The 15,890-nt window shown below is 49.1% G+C and overlaps 1 long non-coding RNA gene across 1 annotated transcript; it reads right to left on the bottom strand.

The window, feature by feature from the left end:
* Positions 1–9,989: 9,989 nt before the first annotated feature.
* On the bottom strand, positions 9,990–13,884 carry LOC135576009 (uncharacterized). Its single transcript, XR_010467540.1, has 3 exons — positions 13,777–13,884; positions 10,390–10,511; positions 9,990–10,121 (listed from the first exon to the last, which is right to left on the bottom strand). It is a non-coding gene; the product is annotated as an uncharacterized LOC135576009 (long non-coding RNA).
* Between the last annotated feature and the right edge of the window lie 2,006 nt (positions 13,885–15,890).

Raw genomic sequence — 15,890 nt, 5'->3', positions numbered from 1 at the left:
TAAAGCTAGCCTGAACACTAATCTTGACCCTGACTCAAACTCTATTGCCTAACCCTAATCTAAACCTAACCCTAAACCTTATCAACACTAACCCTTGTGTAAATCATAACCCTAATGCTAACACTAACTCTACATGCAATCCTAACTCTTAAACCTAATTTAACCCTTAAACTAAGCCCTAACTTTTACCCTAACACTAACCTTAACTGCAATTCCTAACCCTAACTCCAAGTCTAATCCGAAAATCTAACGCTAACTCTAGCCGTATCCTAAACCGTAACACCAAACCCTAACTCTAACCCTTCCCCCAACTCGTAATGCCAATTCTAACCCTAACCATAATCTAAACCTAGCTGAAACCATAACCCTAAGTCACAACTGCTAACCCTAACCCTATCCTTAACTATAATCCTAACTCTTCTCCCTGATCACTAACCCTACCCCTAACCACTAAAACTAAACCCTAACCACTTACATTAACACTACTTGCTAAACCTCAACCCTGATCCTAACCTCTAAACCATAACTCTAACCCTAACCTGATCTCTACCCCCATCCCCAAACCCTAACCCTATTCACAACCTAATCCTACACAGCCTACCCCCTAACACTTATCCCTAAAAAAATCTAACCATTCAAATCCTAAATCAAAGCATGAGTCTAAACCCAAACTCAAACCCTAACCCTAGCTCTAACTTTAATCATAAAACTAAATCTAAAATTAACCCTAACCCTAGCTCTAACTTTAATCATAAAACTAAATCTAAACTTAACCCTAACCCTATCCCTAGCCCATAAAACTAACCTCTAAACCTAACCACTTCCACTGACCCTAACACTACACCCTAACCCCAAAACCTAACACTATTCCAACCCTTACCTCCAGCTTAATCCTAACCCCTACTACTAACTCTAACCATAAATCTAAAACTGAGCCCTAACCCTGACTCTAACCCTAACAGTAACACTAAACTCTAACCCCAAGCCTAAACTCTAACCCTAACCTATCACTAACCCTATCACTAACCTAACCTTAATGGTAAGCCTAAACTAACCTAACCCTAACCCCCTAACCCAGACCAAACACTCACCCTAACTCTAACCTGAAATCTAAGCCTAACCCCTAAATTCACATCTAAAACAAACCTCAAACCTAAAGCTAACCCTAATTTAATCCTAGCCCTATTTCTATCCATAGCCCATGAACCTAGCCACCAATCCTAAGCACTTACACTAAAATTAACACTAACCCAACCCTAACCCTACTCCAAACTTAAATCTAACCCTAACCATTAACTCAACCTCTAAGCCTAACCCTAAACCCTAACCTAAACCTATCTCTAATCTAATGCTAAATCCTGACCCACAATTCTAAAACTAACTTTAACCCTAAACCCCTACCCCAAAAATAATGTTAACACTAACTCTAACCCTAATGCAGTGTCCTATCTCTAACCCTTCAACATAAATCTAAAACCTAAACTTGACCATTCAAATAACAAAACTCCCTAACCCCAAAATCTAACTCTAATCCAACCCTTACCCTAATCCTAATCCCTATCCTTAACTCTAAATCTAAAATCTAAGCCTAATTCTAACCCCAAATCTAATAAAAAATATGATGCTAACCCCTAACCTGACCTCTAACCCTAACCCTAAACCCTAACCCTAACTCTAACCCCTAACCTGAACCTAACCCTAACTGTAATACGTACAAATAGTGCTAACCTTAACCACATTCCTACCCTTTCCCCCTAAACCTGAAGTCTAACTGCTTATACTAACACTATTCCCTAACCTTAATCCTTACTCCTAACACTAACCCTAACACTAACCCTTGCCACTAACCACATCCCTACCCATAAGCCCTAATCCTAATCAAACCCCAATAATAACCCTAACACTACCCCTAACACCTATCCCTAAATCTAAACCTAATGTTAGTCCAATCACTTACTGTAATCCTAAAGCAAAGGCTAAATCTAAGACCAACCTCTAACCCTAGCTCTAAAACTAATTCAACGCCCTAACCCTGATTCTAACCCTACCCCTTAATCTAACCCTACCCCTAAATCTAACCCCAAAACTTAACTCTACCCCTAACACAACTACAGAACCCCTAACACTAACCCTAATCCAACCATTACCCTAAACCAAATCCCAAAATTAATGAAAATCTAAATACTAATCCTAAATCTAATCCTAAAATTTAAGCCAAACCCCTAACTCTAACCCTAAGACTAACATAGCATAAATATAAATCCAAACGCTAACCTAACAATACCTCCAACCCAAAATCTAACGCTAACATCAAACCCTAACTCTAACCTTTCTCCCTAACTGGTAACGCTACTCGATTACTGTCTCTGATCTAACCCTAAAAGGAACTATAACCCTAACCCTAAGTCCTAACTACTTATCCTAGCCATAATCTTATTCTTAAATCTAACCCTAATTCTTCTCCCTAACACCTAAACCTAACACCAACCCCCTAAAGCTGACTCTAAAGCTCAACCCTTAACCTTAACCCTAACCCTAGCCAGTAACCATCATTCTAAACCTCACCCTAACTCTAGCAATAACCCCTAAACCCTGAAACTAACCCCAACCCTAACCAGTTCCACTAACCTTAACACTACTCCCTAACACAAACCCAACACTTATGCTAACCCTAATGTTGACCTCTAAGACTAACTATAATGTTAATGGTAAGCCTAAACCCTAATACTAACTCTAACCCTAACCTGAAACCTAATCCTAACACCAAACCTAAACCCTAACCTTAACCTAATCATAACCCTATCACTAACCTAACTCTAACCATAAGCCTTAAAAAAACCTAACCCAACCCCAACCCTAACCCCAACTCTGACAAGAAATCAAACCCTAACCCGACCTCTAAACAGAATCCTAACCCTAACTCTAACCCTAACTTTAGCCTCACCCCTAAACCTAATCTCTTATGCTAATCTTAACCATTTACAATAACGTCACTCCCTAACCACCAACTTGAATCCCTATCTCCCACAGAATTCTAAAACCTAACCCTAAACAGCTCTTCTAACACTACTGCCTAACCCCTAAACTTTAATCTAACCCTTACCCTAATCCTAATTATAATTCCTATCCCTAACTCTAACCCAAAATATAACCCCAACCCCTAACTCTAACCCCAAACCCCAACTCTTACACCTAAGCCTACTCCTAACTATATCCACCAATGCTACTCCCTCACCCCTAAGCCTAACCCTAAATTCTACCCAATTCTCTTCACCCTAATGGAACGCTAATGCAAACCCCTAACTCTAACTCCAACTCTAAACCTAATGCTTAGCCCTCTTACTGTAATCACAAATCTAAGCCTAAACCTAAAACCAAACTCTAATGGAACTCTAATGGAACGCTAATGCAAACCCCTAACTCTAACTCCAATTCTAAACCTAATGCTTAGCCCTCTTACTGTAATCACAAATCTAAGCCTAAACCTAAAACCAAACTCTATCCCTCACCCTAACCCAAAAGCCCTAACCTTAATTCTAACCCTAATCCTAATCAAACCCTGGCCCTACCCTTAACTCTAACCCTAAACCAAACTCTAAACGTAACCCTAACCCTAGCCCTACCTCCTAAAACCAACCCCCAACCCCAACCACTTCCACTGACACTACTCTCTAACCCTAAAACTAATCAAATCCTAACCCTAATACTTGAATACCTAACCCAAACCCCAATGCAAACACATACCCGAACCTCAAACCCTACCTCTCAGACCAATCCCTAGCTCCTAACTCTAGCACTAACCGTAACTCCTAACCCTAAAGCCTAACTTGAACGCATACCCCTAATAGTAAACCTCATCTAACTCAAACACATACTCCTAACCCTGCCAGTAATTCTAACCCTAATTCTGACCCCTTGCCCTACATTTAACCCAATTTCTAACCCTAAATCTAACTCTTCCCCCTAAACCCACCTCAAACCCCTAACCCCAAAATCTAAAATCTAAGCCCACTCCCTAATTCCTAAGCCTAACCCTGACTGTAACTCCTAACACTTAGCTTTACCCTAAATCTAACCCTATACCTTAACCCTACCACTTAACCCTAACCTAAACCTCATATAACCCAAACACAAACTCCTAACCCTCAACCCTATACTCTAACCTCTTGCCCAAAGTTTAATCCTAACTCTAAGACTAACTCTAACCCAAAACCTGACCCATAAACCTCACTCAAAACCCTAACCCTAAACACTAACCCTAACCATGCTCCCTAAGCCTATCCCAAACTCTAACCCTGACTCTATCCCCTAACCCAAAACCTTATCTAACACTAACCCTCAACCTTATTTAAAACCTAACCCTTATCTAAATGCTAAACCTAAACCTAATCCTAATCCTAACCCTAACTCTAAATCTAACCCTAACTTAACCCTTAAATTAAGCCATAATTCTTACCCTAACCTTTACTGTAAATCCTAACCCTAAGTCTAAACCTGAAACTTAATGCTAACTCTAGCCCTAACACCAAACCTAATAACCCTAATCTAACCCTAAGCCTAACTATAACCATAACCCTAAGTCCTAACTGCTTACTATAACCCTATCCTTAATTCTAATTCTAACTCTAACCACAAAAACAAACCCCTAACATTTATTCTAAACCTAACTCCTAAACCTTAACCCCAACCCTAGCCTGCAAGCCTCATTCTAAACCTCATACTTACTTTAACAATAACCCTTACACCTTAACACTAACCCAAATCCTGTCCCTAAACCTAAAATTAACTCTTTTTCCTAAGGCTAAGTCTAGCCCTACCTCTAATTAGAACTCAAAAACTAACCACTAACCCTAACCACAAACCCTAATCCTAACTGTAACCCTAACTCTTCTCCCTAACCCCTAAATCTACCTGTAATCTAAACCTAAACCCAACCTGAAACCTTACCTAATGCTAACTCTAACTCTACACCCAAGTCCCTAACCCTAATCCAAACCTCACCACACACCTTATCTCAACCTAACAGTAATCCTAATCTCTACTGGTAACTCTAATCCGTACCCTATGCTTTACCAAAGCCCTATCCCTAAATCTGACAAAACACTAGCCCCCTCTGATGCTAATACAAACCTAACCCTAACTCTAACCTGTAGCACTAATTCTCAACCTAACATATCCTCTAACCCTAGCCCCTAACCCTAACATTGAAAACTAACCCTAAACACTAATCCTAACTCTAAACCTAACCAATACACGCTAGCCAATATACAATAACCAACAAATTATAACCTCAAGCAAAACTCTGATCCTGGTCCTAACCCCAGCTCTACCCCTAATTCAAACCCTGACTCTGACCATCGCTCTAACCCTAACTCTTAACCCTAACCACTATTCCAAGCACTACCAGACCCCTGTTCCTAACCCCAAACCCTAACTCGAACCATTCTGCTTATCCCCAAACCCTATCACTAACTACAATGCCAATTCCTCATCCCTAACCCTACCCTAATCTTAACCACTAACACTAAACCTAAACCATAAACCTTTCCCTAATTAAAACTCAACCTTAACTCTGTCCCTACCCCTAAGCCTAACTACTTACATAATACTCTTCACTAACCCCTAACACTAATCTAACCCTAACTCTAACCCTAGCACCTAACAGCAAACTGTAGCTCTAATCCTAATCCTAAGACATAAACCTAACTTTAACCCTATCACTAACTCAAACCCTAAACACTGAAGCTAAACCCAAACCCTCATTCTAACCCTTACCCACAAGCTGTAACCCTAATGCTAAACCTAATTCTAATCCTGAGCAGCACTCTTCTGTATCCTCCATTCTCCTCTTTTTCTTCCTCTTGAGGGGGCAGATGGGCTCTGTGGCCAGACAGGTCCTGGGGCCTGACACTTGCACCATGGACCTGATCTTTTGGTGCTGACAGCTGGGTGCCTCCCTGCCACCACTGGGACCCTTGCCTGCCACCTTCTTCCCGCAGGGGACACTGAGCCCTCCTGTGAGATTCTTCTTCTTCTTCCTCGGGGGCTGGAGACTTGATCCTTGTCCTTCACAGCCAGAGCACAGGGGCTGCCGTCTGCTCCACGGTGCTGCTTACACTGACACTTTCTGGAGGAACCAGGGGTGACCTGGCTGGGCTCCTTCTTGCTGCTGCAGGGAGGAAGGTGGTGCGAAGGGTGGGCAGTGAACAGGTGGTCACGGGGAGGCTGGGAGCCAAAGGCCTGAGCTAAGGATGAAGCTGAAAGTCGGCTTTTCATGATTTGGCCAACGGAGAGCAGATGAGGACAGCCTGCAGAACAGGAAAAGAAGCTGACATGATCTGAAGGCCAGGTCAGGAGCAGGAGCCCCCTCTTCCTCCACACTCCACAAGCACAGCACCCAACTGCTGCCATCTTAGCCAATCCAAGAGAACAGGAGAGGTGGCTGCTGAAATCACTCCCCCTGGGACCACCTGCCATGTCAGACAGTTGCCTCGTGGACTACTGGCCTTGCTGCCGTGCAGGAGCCTGGGAGCGACTGGCACCACTTACCTCAACTTGCCAAAAGGCCAAGGAGTTGGGGTGGATGGTGTCCATGGGGTAGGTGTGGTTGGCAAATTGTGGATGAGGTGGTGTGCAATGGTCACCTCTGCTCGCCTTCCACAGGATGCTGCGCTGCAGTTATTGACATGAAAAAAAATAAACAACAAACTTGGTGATCTAAAGAAAAGAGGTTTCCATGAGCCAAGAGGAGAAAATAAGAAGGAGAGCCCAGAGAAAGGGGAAGGGAAAAGACACAGAAGGGGAGAGGAAAGTGGGGGTGGTCGACAAATCAGAAGTGTTTTCTGTTAGAAGCAGAAACGAAAAAAGGAAGGAAGGAAATTTAAACAACAGAAACCCCACTGCGCTGTCCTGAGCCCTGGTTGCACAGCAGCGCCCAGAGGGCCGGTCCCAGCCCCTGCCTGGGGAGGAGGAGACTCTGCAGCCTCCAGCTGGGGAGTCACCTGCTCCCATCGCCCCAGGGGACAAGACACTCAGAGAAGATTGGTGAGGCCACCCTGCTCCAGGGACTGGCACAGCCGCCCCTCTGTCCTGAGCAAGAAGACAGGAGGCGTTTCTCCAGCCTTAATCAGGGATGGGAACAACAGCGGGGACCTGGCCCTGTACCCCAAACCAGAGCAACCGCTGCAGCCCTGGGGCTGAGGGGCTCTCCCTGTCTGCCTCCAGCTTAACAAGACACCCAGCATCCGGTCTGTGCTATCTCCAACACAATCTCCAGCTCAGAAGACACAAGGCACCTGTCGAAGACTGCAGGCAGAAGATCAGGCTCACTTTTTGGCAGAAAGCACCAGCTTCATGCCTAGTGGTGGTGACATGGTGATGTTCAGCTCCAGAGCAGCACTGGCCAACAGGGAGGATTTCAATTTTTACGATTTGGAGTCTCTGGGGGCAGGTAGCTTGGTGCTGGAGCAAGTAAGGAGGTCCATGCCACAGCCTGATTCCTGAGAGGTGCAGAAGCTGCTGGTTCCACCCTGGGCCTTCTGGGACGCTTTGGACAGATCCCTGCTGTGCCGTGCACTGGGCTGGCAGCACCGCTGCTGCAGGAGTCCCTCTCCAGGGTCTGAGCATTCTCCCCACAACCCCTGGGCTCCTGGCTGGGGATGGGCTCCAGCAGCAGCTTGGGTGAGGTGGGTGGCTGCTTGCTCTCCCAGGAGCTCTGCCAGAACAGCTCTGCTGTGGCCCCACTTGTGTTGCTGGTGTTGCAGTAGCTCTGAACTGTTCTGGGTACAGGAGGCAGCTGCAGGAGGGTGAGCAGCTTTTTGGGCCTCCAGGCTGAATCACTGTGCCAAGGACAAAGGGTGATACTGCAATCCCATCCCCTCCAAGCTCAAACAGGAACTCTTAACTGAGCAGGATCCTTAGTGCAAGCCATCCTCCCTCACACCTGTCCATTGGGTGCAGTGCCTGCCTCCCTGCCAAGCTGCAGCCCACCTGCCCTCGCAGAGCAGGCAGAGGGGCAGCAGCTCCCTGCAGCTCTGGCCCAGAACAGCCTTCAGGACTCACCTGGCCTGTCACTGGTGAAGACCTGGGTCTGTTGGTCTCAGCTTTTTTGATGTGATCAGAGACACTGGCCCCAAGAGATAAAACAGAGCATGAGCACAGGGCCACAGACTGCACCAAATTACTGAGCCTGACCCCAGCCAGGCACTGGCCAGCATGCCATGAGGGACGGCTGTACTGTCCCCAATCCCATGGAGCCTCAATGGAGGAGTCGTGGATCATGCTCAGGCAACAGGCTCTGCTCTGCCAGACAGAGGCAGCACAACAACAGAAGCTGCTTCTCTCTTGCCTGCACCCTGCCTGACACTGGCAGTTAAGCAGCCTCGAGAGCAGTAACGGTGCAGCTGCAGGAACATCCCCTGTGAGAGCAGAGCTCCCCCCACCCACACCCTGCCCCACTACCTGATCTCCAGCACCAGGTCCAGGAAAGGGTCAGAGGTCTCCCAGATGCTCTTGCACACTGAGAACTTCACTGCAAAAGCAAGAGCAGTAAGCACACCCTGGCACAACACCTGCACCCAGCACCACCCCAGCACAGCACAGGCAGCTGCCGTGATCCCCCTCTCCAGCTTTGGGCTCTGGGATGTCGGCACCAGGATTCACAGCGTGCAATTCCACTGTGTGCTGGGACAGCAAGTGCTGGTACATTACTGCCAACATGGGTTCCTCAGCTGGTGGCAAAGAGCTGGGGGCCCCCAGTCTACAGCTTTTTTCATCACTACAATACATGCCACAACCCACAGGAACCACAAGACTGACCAGCTACATCTCTGGATAAGTTACACACACTCAGCAGTTTTCCCAAAAGATCTTTTCTGCAAGGCTCTCAGGGAAACCGCTGCCCTGAGAGTCACAGGCCCAGGACCTGGCAGCCAGCGCTCAACACAGGACCACAGGGATCTGCCAAAGATCTGGTGAACCAGCATGGTGGCCTGGGTCTGGTGATCCAACCTGGAGACAGCAGCACCAGAGCTCACACTGCCCCACCGCAATGGCCACCCCTGTCACCCACCGCTGTGTCCTCAGGATCCAAACCCATCCCAGCGGCAGCTCCTCTCTCCCTTCCCGTCAGGAGCAGCTTGCCAACATTCATCCAGCACTTGCAGTGGCCACTAACCAGGCCTGGAGCTGTCAGGAGAAAGGACTCCCTGGAGCTCACCCAGCTCTAAACTCAGCCCCAACCTGCTGCTGGCTCGGCAGCCGGCACTGCGAGCAGCGCAGAGATGGAGCAGTTGGTAAAGAGCTTTGCAAGGCAGAGCTCTCTGGGGCACAGCACTGAGGCGGACCCACTTCCCCTCTGCGTGACCAAGCGTCAGCCAAGAAAGTAGCAAGCTAAATTTCACAGGAACAGAAAATTAACATGTAAACGCTTATTTGTTCCAAGGTCATACCTGTGGGATCGCCCCGAAGCTCACGGACAGACTCAAGTCAAGAAGTCAAGTAGCTGCTGCCTACAGGGACGGCTGGAAACAAGCAGAAAGGAAAAGCATTTCCATTTCATGTTGTGATCTACCTTGTCCTCAGTGACCTGCAGTGCCTGGACAGGGGTCAGGCAACAACATGGGACCCAGACGCATGCTGAAATTTCCAAAGCTGCAGAGGGGCTGCAGACCCCTTGGCTGGGACCTGGCAGCTTCCAACCTACTGTGTCCAGGCCACATGCAACACCCCTCAGGGACCAGATGCACAAACATGGGGTCTCTCAGGGCCTTCTGACCAGGAGACCTCTCACACACACAAAAGAAAACCCACAGTAAGGCGGGAGCATGGAGCACCAGGGCAAAAACATGACCATCCATGTTTCTTCTAGCAAAGGGCCTGCTGGCTACTGCAAGGCTCAACTATTGCAGGAAAATGTTAACAAATAATAAACCAAATATTAACAAATGCAAAAGGCCAGTGACCAATGAAGACTGAACACTTACCCCTGGGATTGCCCCCAGGCTCAGGAACAGGATTACACCAAGAGGCTTGATCACCATGGACTGCAGGAACCAAACAGGGAGTCAAACACAGGGGAGGAGCTTCCATGGCATGTTGTGATCTCCTTCTTCCTCAGTCACCTGCAGTGACGGGAGGGGGTGAGGTAAGGACACAGGACACATACAAAGGTGTACGTTCCCACAGCTAGAAATGGGACATAGGTGACCTTTTTGCTGAGACCTAGCAGGTTTGCAGGCAAATAGTATTTATGACTTGTCTGTGTAACACCACCAAGTAACAAAAAGCTTTTGAAAAGCCTCTGAGATTATCTTGAGTACAATCACACATGAATAACCTATTAAAACGTGAGTGTTTATTCCTTCAAGCAGACAGACAGTGACAACGTACCTCTGGGACAGCCCAAGGCTCATAACCAGGATCCAGCTGAGAAGCTCCATCAACTCTGCCAATGCCATGGCCTGGAGTCCAGCACAGATCAGAGAGGTTTCCAGGCTCACAGAACAATACTCCTGCATTTCGGGTAAAAGAGGACATAAAGAAGAGAAAAAAAAAAAAAAAACAAAACACAGCACAACATATTTAGGACAACAATGTCCACATATTGCAGAGAAATAGCTGTATTTGGGGAAAAAACTGGCAAAATGACAAAATATTCCAAATATCTGGGGGCGAAATTGGCCAATACAGGCCAAAGTATCTGAGTATTTGGGCAAAACGTGGCCAAAAGAGGCAAAATCATCCACATTTGGGTGCAAAACTGTCAGCAAAGGTGAAAACATCCCATAGTTGGGAACACAGCGCCTCTATTAGGGGAAAAAATGGGTAAAAGCACGTGAATATATCTGGTAAAAAGAGACAGAAACAATAAAGCACCACTAGATTTGGATCAAAACTGGCCAAAAAGGGGTATAACATCCCCAGATTTGGGGTGAAATTGGACCAAAAAGTCAAAGTATGCCCAGATTTGGGTAAAAAATGGCCCAAAATGGCCAAAACACACCCAGATTTGGGTATAAACTGGACTGGAAAGCCAAAGAATTCCCAGATCTAGGCAGAAACAACCCCAAAGGGCACAAATGTGCCCAGATTTAGCTCAAAACTGGCCCAAAGGGCCAAAGCAATCCCAGCTTTGATTTGAAACAGGCCCAAAGGCTCAAAGCGAGCCCTGGGATGGGGCAGTGTGGCACAAGGCTGGGGGGCAGCGAGGGCCCCACAGGTACTCAGTGCTGGTTTCTGCCCCTGTGCCACCATTCCCAGTCCCCTGCTTGCCCAGAACTTGCCCCTGAAGCAGCCGCAGCCCCTCTCCCCTCCCTGCGGGGCGTCTGCCCCCTGCCCACACCCTGGTGCTGCCTGGCTCGCCCTGCCCGGCCCAGCCTGGCTGCTCTCCCGGCCCCAGCCCCAGCCCTGGCCCCACTGCTGCCCTGCTGAGCTGCTCGGGGCTGGGTGCTGCCCCTGCCCGCCCACCTGCTCCCTGCGCTCGGCTGGAGCAGCCTGGGCGTCCCGGGCTGGCAGGGGCACCAGGAGGAGGAGGAGGGTGAGGACCATGGCCCCCACGCTCGCACCATGATGCTGCTGCTGCCAAGACACAGCACAGCATGTCACCGTGGGGATGTGACCTCATAGTCACATTGGAATCACCAAATCTGCACACTACTGCATGTCCTTGTTCTACACCAGCATGGAAGGAACAGAAGTGGAGAAGGGTGCACCTATTTTGGGAGGCAGCGCTGCCTATGGGAGTGCACAGGCTCTCACTTCTTGCTTCCCAGAAATCAATCAATCAAACAATCAATACCAAAAGCTCCATATTAAGACTAAATTAGGAAAAAAAAGCCAACTTCAAGGGTCTTTCCTTGTAACTATTTTTGTCAGGCAGCTCTCTAGGAAGAAACCAGCTTTACCTGCTGGTTTTACCACAGCTTCAATGCCTTTAAAGCCACCACTTCTTACCTCTGCTGCTCCAACACAGCCTCACAGCCCAGCAAAATCATAGTGCAGGCAGAAACCTTCACCATACAAAGAGGGAGAGTCAGGAATATGTTACTCTCAAAAGCAGACACTGTCAACCACTCTTGCTCTTGCTTACCAAATTCAGACAGTGTAAGAAAACAACAAGGAAGCGAGATTCTTATTTTATGGACCCCATTATATGGACCATTCAACATCAAGTCCAACCAGAGTCTGAACCTCCGAATAAGAAACATCATCTTAAAATTTCTAGGAAAATGAAGGGCTTTGAAGTGGCAAGACCACAAAATGTTCATGAAAGCACTGCCATGCAAGTCCACATCCCTGATCACAGACCACCTGCCCTGGTACCTAAGGCAGTGATGTTCTCAGCTGATTCGCAGCCACTGACATCTGAAAAACAGCACAAACTCTCATGTTTTTTAGTGCCAAACATGTAGTTTGGAACTGAAACAGGCAAGAAAACCACCTACAGCCAGTCTGGTTTCATTCGAGGACATCAGGACAAGTTGAGTTCACATTCACCAGGAGTCACAGCAGCTCCCACCCATCCCTGCAGACCCCAACAGCGCTCCTGTGCAGGGTCCTGAGGAGCAGTAAGCACAGAACAAGAAACCTCCCTTCCAAAGAAGGCCCACAGCTGCCCTTCCAACAAGCTGCACAAGCAGCAGCTGAGAACAACCTCTGCTGTAGCTGCACGTGGCTCTGCTGTCTGCAGGAGACCAGCTCCTAAATGATCCCCAGCCCTACAGACACAGATCTTCCCCAGGGCAGGGATGAGCAAACACCAGAGTGCAGGGACACCTGGTCATTCAGTTCAAGCTGCTGGGGAGAAGGACAGAGGACTAGAAAGAGACAAATCAGACAAGAGAGAAGACAGAGGAGCTGAGAAAGAAACACACAGGGAAAAGGATGGAGAGATCAAGGCAAAAAGGGACAAGGAGCCGTGAAGAAACAGGGAGGAAGAAACAGCAGGGCTGATGAGCAGGACAGAGGGATGGGGAGGGGGGAGGAGGAGAAGCAGGAAGGGGCTAGAGAAAGACAGGGAGGGGGATGTACAGATGGAGAGACAAAAAGAAAGTCTGAGAAATAAAACAAAGTTTGGATCCAAATGAAGACACTGGAAAGGGGAAACATGCAGCAATGAGCTGGAGGAAGAGGAAAAGAGGGCTGAGGAGCAGGAAAGAGGAAGAGAAGAAAAAGAAAAGGCAGAGCCAGCTGGACAGGGGTGATATAGTGAGAAAGGATGGGACTGGGAACAGGCAAGGAAGACAGAAAGTAAACCAGGACAGAAAGACATCAAGAAGGAAAAGGGGCAGTAATCTGGACAGAGATGGAGAAAGAAGCAGCAGGGAAAGGGAAGACAGGCAGAAAGATGGAAAGGGAGCAGGAGAGAGAAAGAACAATAAGGGTTGGGGGTACAATAGAGATTGGGAAAGAATCCTGGGGTGGGCAGCAAGATGGAGAGGGAGTAAAAAAGAAGAGGGGCAGGAATAGGTGCAGGGAGCAGGACAGAGGGATACAGTGAGAAATGATGGGGCAGGGAGCAGGACAGAGCAACAGACCAGAATGACGACAAAGAGAAACCAGGGATGATGAGAACCACAGAGGGGTGGAGGCAGAGAGGGAGATACGAGAAACCCTGCACAGAGATTCAGAAGGGTGGAGGAATAGGTGAGGAAGCAGCAGAGAGGGACAGAGAGAGAAGAGATGAAGAGGAAGAAGGACACAGTACGAAAGAGGAGGGAGCAGGGAGGGACTGGAGCACAAAACAGGATGAAATGACCCCAAGGGCCCAGGACTCACCACAGTTCCTGCTCTCTGCACTGCCAGGCAAGTTGTGGAGTTCAGGCACTTCTGTCTGTCTGTCTTTTCCTCCACTCCTAGTCTGTAGCTCCAGTCGCTCCCCCATCCTGCACCTAAGAGAACACATCGGTATTTGACAGCTCGTACACCACGGGGCTTCCCGGATACACACCACACACACACACTATACGGCCGTGCTGTAATTTTCCTCACTGACACAGACCCTGCGGTGCACGTTTGTGATCTGCTCTGCTGAGGCGGCTCACAGGGACTCTTCCTCGCCCAGAGGGGCAGCTGTCTCTTGTGCAGCTGGAGCAGCAGCTGTGGGGATCCCCTCTACTTCATCCTCCAGCTGCTTTACCTTTTCCTGCTCTCTCCAGCTCCAGCCCCAGCAGCTCCTCTCCAAAGCCAGCAAGTGCCCACCTGCCCCTTTACACACCCCACCAGGAGAACAAGGCCAAAGCAGCCCACGCACACCTGAGCCAGATGCAGCAACAACAGCCCCAGGGCCCCAGTGCAGCCTCTGGCAGAGAACAAACCAGCAGCCACGATTCCCGCAGCTGCTTGGCTGGAGACCGCCTGCTGCAGGAGCTCCTGCACACCCCGCTCCTTCCCCGCACCCGTGCTGCTGGCACCTGCGTTAACGGAGGATGGAGCAGCCCCAGGCCCAGCTGCTGCTGCCAGGAGAGGCCGTGGGGTGGCCCGGAGCTGTGGGACAGGTCAGGGAGGTTTTGGGCTGGGACAGCTGCAGGGGGAGTGGGCTGGGGTGGCCCTGGGGGCTCTGGGAGTCGGGGTGCAGGTGCCTGTGCTCCTCACGGGTGACCCCATCCCCCACCTCACCTGGGCTGCAGCCGCAGCAGAAACTGTGTGTCTGAGATCAAATGTCCACCCAGCACCCTGTGCCCAGAACTGCAGCCCCGTGCCCAGGACTGCAGCTCCCAGCATGCCCCGGGAACCAACATGGCTGCCTGGAGCCCTACATCCCAGGTCTGCAGAGGAACAGAGGGACCAGGAGAACAGGGGGAGCTGGACAGGGGCTGGAGGAAGGAAAATCCAGGTGAGGAGCCAGCAGAGGGACTGAGCGGGGAAGAGCTGGAAGGGACGGGGACAGGGGGCTCTGGTGGCGTGACCCTGGCTGGACACCAGACCCACACAGATGCTCCAGCCCCATCCTGGCCCTGAACCACAGGGTTTGTACACCATGTGCAGTACAGCCTCCTCTTCTCCAGGATAAACACCCCAGGTCCCCCAGTCGCTCCCATCACACTTGTGCTCCAGACCCTGGCCAGCTCCGTTCCCTTCTCTGAACTCACTCCCGCACCTCAAGAGCTTTCTCTTCATGAGGGGCCCAAAACTGCCCCCAGGATTTGAGGTTTGGACTCCCCAGTGCCCAGCACAGGGACAGACACTGCCCTGGGCCTGCTGGCCACAACATTGCTGGAACCAGCCAGGATGCTGGTGGCCTTTCTGACCACCTGGGCACACACTGGCTCAGGTTCAGCTGCTGTCAAGCAAACAAATCAGTTCCTTGAAACAGTGAGTTGTGTTTGTTCCATCTAGAATTTCTCACCTATCATGTTTTTGGTATTTAGCATTATAGTGTTCCTAACTCAAATACTGAGTGTTATAAATAAGAGCCAATAAATCGATTTAAGCCAATGAATCAAATTGATTGAGCGAGCAGTAATTAGGCAAAACAGCGCTGCGTGACCGGGGGGAAGCTCAGTTCCGCCAACCGGCACACCGCTCAACCTTTCGTGTGTGCTTATATACACGCGTTCACGCACTGGGGCACTCTGACGAGTTAGCTCCTGGTTGGCTCAGTCAACAGTGTTCACGTGCTGTCCACGCGTGTCCAGCAGCCCCGGATTGGTGGAAGATGTTGCTGGGTGTTGCTGGGTGTTTCTGCCTCTGGAGTTCTGTTATCTGCTGCACCATCCAGGCTCTCTGTCATCCGCTGCACCATCTGGGCGCCGGCCTGGCTGGGGCCCCGCTGCCCCATCCAGGCATTGGCTTAACTACTACTACAAGGTTCTACAAAACATAATCAAACTTGCACAAGCACAGTTACTGCTTACAACAATATGCATAATATAATTGAATCCTACTCGATT

The sequence above is a fragment of the Columba livia genome, chromosome 22 (assembly GCF_036013475.1).
Source record: "Columba livia isolate bColLiv1 breed racing homer chromosome 22, bColLiv1.pat.W.v2, whole genome shotgun sequence".
NCBI classification, from domain to species: domain Eukaryota; kingdom Metazoa; phylum Chordata; class Aves; order Columbiformes; family Columbidae; genus Columba; species Columba livia.
This window is presented reverse-complemented; position numbering and strand designations above follow the sequence as displayed.